A 13,473-nucleotide genomic window follows, 5' to 3' on the forward strand; every position below is an offset into this window, starting at 1 on the left:
CACAAAAAGAATGTGCGTTAGTCTGAAGTTGAGGAAAAAATTAATTAAATCAAACCTTAGAACTGACACAAAAAAAAACCTAAAAACCAAGTTGCTTGGAAATGACTAGAAAACCTAATTTATACCCCTAGAATGTGAAAAATGGCACACTTGGCACACCTGATAAGTGCGCCTAGTGCACATTTTTATAAGCAAATTTTATTACATGGAGTGCTAATCAGCACACCTCATGGGGTGAGCTAATGTGCACCCTATAAAAACTTAGGCGCAAAAGATTTTAATCTTTAAGTGGGCACAATAGTGCACCTTATTCTAATTAAGTTTTTTCTTTGTCTTTTTAAGGTTCTAAGGCTTTTTAGTGTGCTTAAGAGTGGAACAAAGGTGTGCAATAGTTCGCCTAATTAGGTGCGCTACTATGCACCTTAATTTGAAGTTTAACATTTGTTTTGTGTTTATTTGTAGGTAAGGACTGCTAGAGGCAATCTTGCTGAGGTGTGATGTTGTGGTGCCTAAGCTCAGAGAAGAAGATGAAACAAAGTGGGAAGAAGGTGAAGGGTCGTTGTGTTTTATAGACCTGAGCCCCTTCACACCCCTAGGTTTTGTGCTATTGTGCAAATGTGCATCACCAAGGGGTGATGCAGTTTTATATGATTTGGAGCACTAGCACACCTAATTAGTTGTGCTGGGGTGGCTCTTTTTCCCTTGCAAAAAGACTTATCTCACCAAAACTTGACTTTTGAGATCTAGGTTTCTGAGTCCGGACCTAGTCTTGACTAGAAATAATAGATAAAATTCTAAAAGGACTCAAACCCTAGACTAGTGTTTTGGTAAACAAAAAAAATAAAGTTGGGGGTCCCCATTTCCAAGAGAAATGGGGCATGTTTTGTGAAAGCCACAATAGGTAACTGCCTCTACTAAAGGGAGGGTGAAAAATTGGAAAAACATAAACATGGAAAACATTCACCTAGGGATAGCCAAAGAAACTATCAACCTAAAAATTCATGAGGACCTGAAAGGGAAGGTGGAACTCCAGAAGCTCATTGACCTTGCGATGTTGATCATGAGTGACTTTAGCAAGGAAGATAACTCAATTATGCTAAGAAAATCATGATAGGCAACTTTAGGTCCATTAAATGGTTGCTCCACCAGATTTTTGAGATTAAGGAAAGAATGAGTCAGCTAGAAGAAAAGATGATCACTGTGGAAGGGGACAAAGTTGAGTCCAACCAGTATATTGACCTTGCTACCTTGCTACTCTACGAGGCATAGCTAACTAGAGCTACCATATCCTGAAAGCCTTCAATGAAAACCTCAAGGCTCTAATTAGAAGACTAGAGGGAAAGGGAATGGAAATGGTGATGATCATCATAGATGATGGGGGTGTTGGAGCTAAGATAGAAGATACATGGAGTAGGAATAGGTCCAAAAAGAAGAAGAAAGTCTCTGAGTACAACAATGAGCTTACTGAGATCAAAGAGGTTGTTGGGAAGATGAACACTCTAGAGAAGGAGGTAACAAACCTCCTTATGAATATGGATTCCTAGTTCTGGTTGTCTCTTTCTTGTTGTTTTAGGTTGTCCTTGTTTTGATGGCCTTTCTTGCTAGATTTTTTGGTCATTGTCCTTTTTTTGCTCTATTTTTTGTTAGCTTGGTCTTTTAATGTTTTATTCTCTGGTGTTGTAAAGGTTTTCAAGGGCCCTTCAAAACCTATTTTCTTTATCAAAAACATTATAACTTACAAAATACTACATTTATAACATATAATCAAGAATTCAAACTAAAACTTACATCTATCAACTCCTCCTCTGGATATCATGGCTACGTGAACAAAGATACAAAACTCTAATGTCTAGCCTCCTGCACACTAGGTGTTTCCTAGAGATAAAAAATCCTAGTTGTTAATATCATGGAAATATATTTTGATTTTTTTATGAAAATAAGGAAATGAAAAAATAAATGATATTTATACATATGATGGGGCTCTCACTAAAAATGGAAATGCCAGAGGGTTTGTGATGTCAATCTGCCTAGACTCATCACTAGTAGTCACCCTCTATACAATAAAGAATGTAATTAAATATCATTAGCACAAACATTTTACAAGAAATAATTGATATTTAATCACTTTGCAAACACCAAATTATATTTCCCTTGTCAATGGGTTGTGCCTCACCCCCCCACACTTTGCCCCCCATTGATATGTTATACCTGCAAGAGAAAAGAAAGATTAGAAACCATATATGTTCCAATATCAAATAGAAAACAAATGAGAACACAAAATAATGTATCATAGATGTCTTAAGGCCAAATGAAATAGCCGAGAGTGTGACATCATCAACCTATCTAGGATCCTCCTCCATCATCAATTAAACATGAATGAAGATCACATACATGTATAAGTTAGTATGGGTTAAAATTATTAAATATGTCGTAAAAAAAAAAATGTATACACATACCGACATAGAAGGATCCCATGGCTCTGCATTCCCCTCCTCTCTCACATCAAGGTGTGTAGTCTTTGTAGGTGTGTTTGTTGTATCATCCTCCTCAAACAGAAACTAATACTCGGAATGATCACCAATGGGACCTAGACAAATATTCTTGCACACACATTATGCAAGTATGAGGTACACAAGCATGTGATGAGCGCGTCGATGATGAACTTGGGCCAGCATCATCAATACAGGAAGGAAATAGTGACCTAATCTAGGATATCAATAAGATACTCAATGTATGGATGGATCTAATAGTCTGAGAGCTAGCCTCTGCAATGATATCAAGATGTTGCACTAGAGAAGGGGGGGGAGACATTAGCATGGGGGACAAAAGTGTCATCATTCTTCCACCAGGCAAAGGGTCTATCCTAAGGAGCTCCTGCTCCTACACCCATGTTGGGCCTCATGCTCCAGTAGTTCACCTTGAGGCCCAACACAAATTCAACATACAATTTTCTAATGAAATAGAATGTGACCTCTAAATTATTGTGTGGAGGTTTGTCAAAAACCATCCACCAACAATCCCAAAAGTTTTTATGGATTACCTCATTTGTGCACCATTTAATTAACAATTTGGTATTTTTGTGTTCTAATTTTTACCAATTTTTGGGTCCACCAAAAGCTTAACTATATCATCTTTGATTATGTTTAGGGCCTCAACCTCATCATAGTCCAACCCATCATTAAACATGAGATGCATTTGGTCACACCAATGAAGAGTGGCATTTTGTTCATCAATAAGTGTCTCAATATTATCCACTATGGTGTTTAGCATGGATAACATGGGATCCAATGCATGTATATTGTTATATGTGGCTTGAAAACCCCTCAGCTTGGTAAGATTCTCTTGTATCAAATCTCCAATTTGAGGAGGGTTTTGAGCAGGTAGTGGATAGTTTGGTGGAGGGTTTTGAGGGGGTACTAGATCATTTTTAGAGAGTTTCAAGGGACCTTTTTTTGTGGCTCAGTGTTATCAACATCATTCGGGTCAGCCATGCCTATTAAATTGCAAAAATTCAAAATTTTCTATTTGTATGAATAGTTTTTAATTAAAATAAAAAAATCAGTGATTTATATTTTTTTAAAACCTAATTTTAATATAATTCAATGAAAATAATGAAATAAACAAAAAATATATAACATACTTGAGGTTGCCTAAAACATATACCCGATTTGCAATCATATACCTGAAATGGGGGCAAGCAAACACCAAAATCAACCAAGAAACAATTTTTAAAAAGTGCTCAAATTTTTTGGTTTAATTCATGGTCACAAGTTTTGGGTACCTGACACTATATCAGATACCCAATATCATATCGGGTATTTGATATAATTAATATCAAATTATACCCAAAAACTATTGGTATCAACTTTTTTCTTTGGTATCAAGATGGGTGGAGAAAAGTCAAAGTGGATTTTGAAATACTTTTAGACATTTTAAATCTCCACTTTTTTGACATCACCACTATTTGGCATACCATGATCCTACACATACCCTTCAAAGGATTCCAATCCAATTTATATACATCATCACCATTATACTTGGAAATGAGTTTTTCTCTACATAATTTTGATGAACATAGAGTAAAATCACATCATAACATGTTTAATTTTTTGTTCAAGGTGGTCAACTCTTATCATATATGATCTTGTTTTAATTAAACTTTTTTAGATATCCTATTGATGAGAATGTGATTTCTTTTCCTAGTTCTTCCAACTATGTCTTTTTATAAATGATGAAAAATATTATTTCCCCAAAATAGTGTAAACTTAGTCCAAAGATCCCTTAAAGATTTTATTATCAATATTCTTAGCTTCCAATCTTATTTTATGCAATTCATTTGATAATAATTCATGTAGTTTCTTTCTATATATATCAATATCTACAACTAGTTTATCTCCACACTGAAAATTCCACAATAATTACTTTATTCTCTTTAGGAGAATCAAGATCATATGAATTTCCTACTTCACATCTATCACTATTTTCTAATATATCATTCAATATTTATGGATCAAGGTGATCCGAAAACATCTCTTTCTCCTTTTACTTCTTGTTTTTCTATTGATGCACTCTTATCCTATATTATTCTTTGTCTAAGTTACCACTAGATTAAATTTGTTCATTTGATTCTAAATTTCTTTACTTGTCTTTACTTTCTTTGTGTTCACAAAAGTCAATATTCTCTTCTTGATTTTCCTAGAGGGACTCTTTGTTTCAATTCTCTCTAAATTTAGAACTAGAGGAGAAACAATTATTCAATCTTTTCTATATTTGTAACTGGAGGAGAGGTAGTTATGGAAGTTGCACTAGAGGAGTTTCAAGAAGAGTTGTATATGAGTCTTCTACTAACATGTTCTTTTCCTTTGATAACTCCTTGATCCCTAACCTCCATCATTTTATCATAATTATTGTAAACATCTTTTCCACTTTCTTTCCATAAATCTCTACCAATTTTTCTTGTGTAATGTTGAATTTCTCCTTGAAGTGTTAATGGGACTAGAAAGAAGTATCTTTCCATACTTCTCGATCAATTATTTAGAAACTTCACACTCAACCATCAATATCCACTTCATTATTGGTTGGACCACTTTCATTATGCAATTTTCATTCATAATAATCAAAGTAATGTCATCTTTGTAATTCTCAATCATAGACCTAGGGATCTTTGTTTTGCATTTTATGATGTGAAATTATAAAAAAAATAGTGAAACACACATTGTTGTCATTAGTATCCTTATATATTCTCAATCATTTTGCATTTTGGTGAGCCATTAGATCATTTGAGGACCATAAGAAAACATCCATTTTTAGGTAAAATATTGGAGAAATAAAATAGTAAACAAAGAGCCAAGGTTCCAAATAAAAAAATAACATTATTTCTTCTTGTCTTAACTAATTGTAAGTTCTCAATAAAATGGTCTTCAATAATCTCATATAATTTATACCTTTTGCAATCATCTCATGAGATACAAAAACTATGATAGAATAAATGAAATTCCCCCAATTTGAATAATAAACTTTATTCTATTGACCTAGGTTGCATACCTTACTATTGGATCTAGTAAAGGGTTAACTACAAGTGGTCTACTATCAAATACTATTTTTGCAAGTTCCTTAACAACTTTAACCTTCACAAATTTGCCTCCTCAGCCAACAAGTGACTCAATGTGTCAAGAAAGTAACTAGTGGCCATCATTATCCATGTTTCTTCACTATAGAAATTAAGGAAATTATTCCAAATATTCAACCTTTTATCTTCTAAAATCTATACTCCAGTTTGACCTTTCCATGATTGGTAGATAGTTATTTGAGCCACAAATCAACCAATTTTAAATAAGCAAATTCATTGAGCTTATACTTCAACTGAATTCTCATATCTTTTGCAAGAACTACACCATATAGAATTTTTTATAGATAACCTATCAGGTTGTTCTTAGTGGAATTTATGTGGATAGGGTTTGAACATGGGACGAGGTTTGTTGGATGCATAAAACATAACTAGAGTGGATGGACCATACATTTTAGAAAAATTAAATAAAAGTTGTCACTAAAAATATTTCCAAAATTGGAAAACACTAATTCACTTCTAAAATCCCAATCTCATAATTGCTTTTATTTTCACCTTAGCACACTAAGAATTATTTTTGAATTATGAGATAAAATGACTTGATAATATTTTATTGGAAGTATAACTTAGAGAATGATGGATTATGTTTGCATGTAATACATCATAGGCACATTACAACCACTTTCACTAAGATAAAAATTCTTTTCTTTTCCTTTTACCAAAATACTTCTTTGTTGGGATCAATCAATCATGTTCATAAATTTTTCAAATCTAGTAGGATAGGAGACAAATATGGGAAATTTTCTCCCCCTAACAAGAAATCATGAGTCTGTTAATTACTAGAATCTATTTTAGTATTAAAATTGGACCAACCACCACTTTTTTTTTTATCTTGATCTTTCTCATTTCTTCTTTAACTTAGTTATTTATCTTGTTATCTACTTCTTAACATTAGTTTATTTGCAAAATCTTGCTATATGTTCAAATTTTTTGTATTTAACTCGTCAATTATCCTTCTTCTCTTGTCTTGATCTACACTACTTAGATTTATGTTCATATGCAAACCTCTATAACATATCCACTAAATGTATTACTTATACTAGGTTTTGTACATTGAATTTCCTTATGACCATATATATTGCAGTTAAAACATCTATTATTGTGATTTTACCTATTTCTATAGTTTATAGCTTTATGTCCCAACTTATTGCAATTAGAAAAAAAAACCATTAAATGAATAAGGTTTCATACTTACTTGGGGGTTTACCATAACCTTACCTTTGTCCATATGATCAGGTGCAATCTTATCTTTGCATACTAGAATTATTTCTTTCTTTTCTTTTGATTTTTTTGAAAGCATTCACCGATTTCACACCCAAGTACTACTCCTTTCTCACATGCTAAATATCTCTAAATGTAGAATGATATCTTTTCCAAACAAGATTTGATATTTTCTTCCCTCTTCTTGGTTTCTTCTTGATTTTTTTTGAAGGACTTGACTTCTTTTTCCATATTTTATGTTCATCTTGAATTTTCTTTTGATCAAATTATTCAAATATTTCTTGGTCTTTTCATATTCTTTTATTTTCCCTTTTAGACCAATGATGTTTTTATTTTCTAGATTGATTTGATTGCTTACTTCCTTATGCCTTGTCCTAAACTTTTGAATCTTCTCTTTTAACTTTAAAATACAACCATTGTCCATCTAAAATTTTTTATAGGAATTTATTCTCATATTACACTAATTCTAGATCTTCATATATAGATATACACTCATTCTCATCTACAATGGATGTCAGTATAAAGTGTTCAACCTATTGGATCCAGTTAATAGACTCTTCTAAAGGAACTAGCTCTAGTACCAATTGTTGAACATCAGGTATACTAAGGAGGAATGGTGGAGTCAATATGCCCTTAAAATTTTAAAACATTTAAGTAGTTATCCATATAACATACTTCAAACTTGTAGGAATGACATGATTGAAAGTAGACGACACAACACTAGACATAACACAAGATTTTTATTGTTCAAACCCAATATGGGATAAACCACAAAGAGGGTCATTTCTCAAGTATTAAGTAATCAATCAAGTAATAAAGGGGTGATACATTGTCATTGTGTTTCACTATCTATTAGCTCACTATCAGTTGGGTTCGCTACCCTACGTAGAAAATTGTATAGTTGTATGAAGTACAAAATTGAACTAATAGAATTGTATCAAGGTATACACAGAGAGAAATCTCTCATTGATTTTCATGGTTTTATGCCATTCTTAGTGAACAATAAAACTAATAGTGTTAGAGCCATTCTTAGTGAACAATAAAACTAGACTAATAGTTGTAATGGTAAGAAAGTTGTATGGAAACATCTAAAATGTTATCATCAACCAAAACTAAAGAATGGGGTAATCTAACGACATTACTTTTTCATTGCAAGTATACTCATTCTCTTGCTAATTTTATTTAATTTAGAAAAAAAATTCAATAAATTTATGTGATAGATATCTTATTCATTTATACTACAACATATCCCATGCTTTTTCCTTAATATCAATGTAGTCCTTACCACTCTCTTTGCCTATTATATTGTCTTACCTTACCTTATTACCTTATCTTAGAAAAGTTACTCATGTTTTAATATGAATAAGCTTTTAGCAAACACTAAACAAACACTTATAACCTTTCTTTAGACACTTATAATCTTTCTTCGAACTCAACTTGCACTATGAACATATTTTGCCTAAGAATATTAATTGAACCACCTTACTACTTGTAACTTGTATCGTATGAGAGAGTCGACCTTATAATAATAAAAAATCACCATGATGAATACTTAAAGGTTAGTTACTATCACAATATAGAACTTAAGATATATATTATTTTTCACCATTATCATTGGATAAAGGTAGGTTTGTATCTTTGCATAACATAACTTAAAAGTGTGTATATTGCATAATTAACTATTTCATTTACTCTCCATCTAAGATGGAAGATTAAACCCTTTTCATATTCAAGAACAATAAAATAAAATAAATAACCTCTTCCTCAAGTCATTGCATGTGACTAACAAGAGCTCTGAAAGAGCTAGAATCCCTACCTTTTTCAAGAAAGAGAGGATTAATTTTAATTTTTTTGGTTAGAACGTAGTGATTGACTATGAAAGGGGGAACCTGAACCTTTTTCGCTACCACCACCATGGATGGATATTATTGAACTCAAAACTTCCATCCTAGAGACTTCTTGCTTCACCTCATCTTGAAGTCGACATGCTAGGTTGGCATCTTAGCAAGGACATTACATATGTGTTGTTATCCAAATTCTCATTTATCATTTCTTTTAGCTTAGCCTTAAAAGAATGACATGTGGCATGTGTTTGATAAGGCAGAGCTTAGAAGGCATGGAAATACATAGGAGTCTAACCCCACCATCAAACCACTACTTGTAAACCCCATTCCGATCTATCTTTGCCTATTCAAAAAAACCAATTAAAATTCTAAATTAAATTATTGATAATTGACATTTGTATACTAAACATTTAAGAAATATAAAGTTGTTATATATATAATTGAATTGAACATGAGAAAATAATATTAATAAATATAAAAAGATTTTTAATTATATTAATACTGAAAAACTCAAAAGTACTTTAATTTAAATAAATAATCTATGTTTTTTAAAATTCAGTGAAATTTTATACTATTTTGAGAAAACATATTTTTAGAAAATTTTATACCATGTTTCAAACATGATAGACTAATCTCCAGACAAAATGCACTAAAGACAAAACAAAGTCAAAATAATTTTTTTTCCATATTCACGAAATCGTAATGATATTTTTCTAAAATTTTTGTTGTTTTCCACTACAAACTACAATGTATAATGACAACATACATGGTAGAGTAAGATATATTAACACACATATGATGTCCTAAAAATATGTTGAAATATTTGTAAGGATAAGTATGAATTTATTTATTTTCCAATTACTCCAGCAAGTGGCACTCCATGTTTTCATCCATGGACACATTGTAATCTTCATTTGTTTGACATATTTATCTTAAACTAAAAGAGGGGTGAAATTTTTATTGAATATCAAAGAGAGTAGAACAACACAAGAAACAAAGAGAACTATAGAGCTTTATCCTGGTCCACAAGTTGAACCAACATCTGAGATAAATCAAGGGGAAGCATCCTATTATCAATAATGTTCCAAGCCGGCCCATGCTTAGAGGCCCATTTAGCCAAACAATCAGCCACACCATTCCACTCCTGAGGGATATGCATAAAAGACACAGAAGCCAGAGGATTGCATAACTAAATGATCTTCTAAATAACCAGAGCCAAATGCCAATCCTCATGCACAAGGTTCCTTCTATTCAATAAATTCACAACCACCTACGAGTCAGTCTCATAGATAATTCTTTTCCAGCCACATTGACAACACTGTTCCACTACAACCAAGATAGCCAGGGCTTCCATGAGGTTATTAGTATGGTACCAAAACTATCACGCCTAACTCCCCCAATACCAGTCGGACCAGGATTTTCTCGAGAAGAACCATCACTGTTGATTTTAAGAATGCCCGACTCAAGAGGAGACCAATGCCCCTCACAATTAACACACTAAGAGTGTTGCCTAGCTCTTTTTTATTAATATTTTTCACATTATTGTTTTTGAAAGTAAATAAAACACCTTACAAATACATTGAAAGAAAAAGAGGGGTAAAAATTTATTCAATCAAATCCAAGACACAAAACAAAGGCTAAAGGCCTAAAACAACACTACATACTCCTATCCTCTAATAACAATTGATCAATGATCTCACAATACTCATAAGGTAACTCATCCCTACCATTAATATCTCATCCACTCACATTCTCTGAAGTCCACTTTGCCAGACAATTTGCTACTCTGTTCCATTTGCAAGGGATATGACAAAAGGAGACAGAGTCCAAGGACTTACAAAAACTAAGAATCTGTCTAGCCATAGAGGCAAGTTGCCAACTAACATCTTCCAAACTTTGGTTATTTAGCATATCCACAACAATTTGAGAATCAACCTCACAGATGATCTTTCGCCATCCTAAAGCACACCCATGCTCAATAGCAACCTTAATAGCTAGGGCCTCCATCAAATTATTAGAATGTTGAGCCTTGTAAATGGAGAGGATAAAAACTACATCTCCATCATTGTCTCGACCAATAGCACCAATATCAGCATGACTAGGGTTCCCATGAGAAGAACCATCCATATTGATCTTCAAAATCCCATTTAGGGGAGGAGACCACCTCCCATCCCGACACACCTGCTGCTTAACATGGCTAGGTCTTTTCGAAAATGTCTCTCTAGTTGTTACCTTCCAGGTTCAAATTTCTCACAATAACATGATCCCTAGGCTCTATAATATTAGACATATCACACTTTGCATAAATCATTTCCTGGAGCCTATTGATAATCATCTTCCATAATTGATTGCTTCCTAATTTAGAATCACAAAAAATTCTATGATTCCTTTCTAGCCAAAGGTTCTAGAGAATGAAAATCGGGCCAACAATCTAGGTAACTTGTAAGAAATAAGTCTCCGCTGGAGGTCTGCCCAAACTTTCCCAGAAATCAATAAGAGAAGTGGCATGAATACAACCATGATGCCAAGCCTCCCACCAACTATGCCATATCTCTCTCGAAAAAGGGCAATGAAAAAACAAGTGAGAGGCACACTCCTCATTGTGCATACAAAGAAAGCAAACCGAAGGTCCCTAAAAACCTCATTTGTGAAGATTCTCCCAAGTGAGGAATTTCTTCTAAGCCAATAGCCATAAGAAAAAATTACATTTGGGCCAAGAAAAGTGGCTCCAAACCTTCTTCCACCAATGCACTTTAGCCAGACCGTGCAAGTTCTTGTCAAGTGTAGCATAGCCTTGAGCCACTGTGAATTTACCCTTTGGACAAGGACTCCAAGCCAAGCTATCCCTGCCATTAAGTGAGCTGCAAAACCTAGTCTCCAAAACTTTAGAAAGAAGGGTACGATCCTCAATAGAGCCACCAACCAGCCACTCCTAAGAATCCTTCTAGCAAGTCACCTCAACCTGACCTAAGTGTTTGACGGTCTTAAAATGCTCTACCTTAAGCCAGCCATCATTAGTAAAAGTATAGGAAAGGGATAGAAGCTAGGGACAACTAGAAATAATGGGAGGATGGCCATCCCAAGAGTCCCCCCAAAAAATAGTATCTGAGCCTCTATTACAAATCCAAAAGAGACCCTCCTTAACTAGATGGGCTTCCTTCTTAAGAGTATCCCAAATACATGAGTCTTTACCCACCAAAGGAAGCCATCGCACTTCAAAGAAATCTGCACCAAGAAAGTACTTATGGGAAAGGATCTTGGCCCAGTCTTGATCTTGACTGTTACACCATCGCTAGTACAACTTGGCAGCCAAGGCCGTGACAACAAGAGCCATCAAATGAAGCCCAAGGCCACCAGCATGTTTCAGTCTACACACTAATTCCCACTTGACCAGGCTCCACTTCGAGGAAAGATAGCTACCAAACCAAAGGAATTGCCAAGATAAAGCATCAAAGTGCCTCACAAAATTAGAGGGTGGGACCTGAATACAGAACCTGTAAATGGGGAGAGACTACAACACATTCTTTAGCAAAACCACTCTCCTAGCAGAAGATAACCATCTATAAGTCCAGTGACTAACCTTACTCCTGAATTTATCCAAAATTCCCTACCAGTAATCCCTCCACTGAGAACCCAAGGACAAAGGGACCCCTAGATACATCAAGGGAAGGGAACCAATTTGGAATCTAAGAATTCCAACAATCCTGTTCTAAATAAGCCGAGGAGTATTAAAGAAATAAATGAAAGACTTATCCTCATTAATTTTTTGACCTAAGGCTTTCAAATAGGTATCCAAAGCTTTCTTGATGTTCATTGCTTCATTGATTCTAGCCATGCCCATCAAGCTGGTATCATCCACAAACTGAAGATGAGAATACAAAGGATAGTCATTTTTCTAGCTCCAGCCTTGGATAAGTCCCTGTCGGACTTGAGTTTTTAGAAATCTACCAAGACCCTCTGCCATGATAATGAACAAGTAGGGAGATAGAGGGTCCCCTTCTCGAAGTCCCCGAGAGGCACCAAACAACTCTAAAGGTTCTCCATGAATAAGAACTGGGAAGGAGGATGAGGTCACGCAGCTAAGAACCCAATCCACCCATTCCTCAGCAAACTCGAAAGTCAAAAGAATTTTTTGTAAGAACTCCCAGCTCACCCTATCATAAGCTTTGGCCATGTCCTGCTTAATAAACATAGATTTCTCCTTAGAAGTAGCCATAGAGTGTACAACCTCCATTGCTATCACAACCCCATCCAAAATTTGTCTTCCATCAACAAAGCCACCCTGTTCAGTAGAGATCAAAGAACCAAGGAGTGGCTTGAGCCTCTTGACAATCAATTTGGTGATAATCTTATAAACAACATTACATAATGTTGTAGGCCTAAATTGGTCCAACTGATTTTCCCCTTCTTTCTTAGGTATAAGAGCCAAGAAGGTAGAATTCAAAGACTTCAACATCTATTTATTTCTATGTGACTCCTGGACCACGTCTAGGAGATCATACTTTATTATCTCCCAGAATTCTTGAAGAAACTCAATCAAAAAACCATCTAGACCAGGGGCCTTACCTTTCTTCAAATTGAACACAACTTTCTCCAATTCAGAAAGCAAGATAATACTTAAGAGGGCGCCATCCATCTCAATAGAGACAAGGTGAGGGATACAATCCAAAATGTCCAGCTCCTCAAGCCCAACAGAAAGATCCTCCCTAGAGAAGAGAGTGGAGAAGTAATTGACTGCTTCCCTAGAAATATCTTCACAAGAAAATATTTGTGCTCCATCCA

The sequence above is a fragment of the Cupressus sempervirens genome, chromosome 3, assembly GCF_028749045.1.
Source record: "Cupressus sempervirens isolate cs-2001-9-10 chromosome 3, ASM2874904v1, whole genome shotgun sequence".
NCBI classification, from domain to species: Eukaryota; Viridiplantae; Streptophyta; class Pinopsida; order Cupressales; family Cupressaceae; genus Cupressus; species Cupressus sempervirens.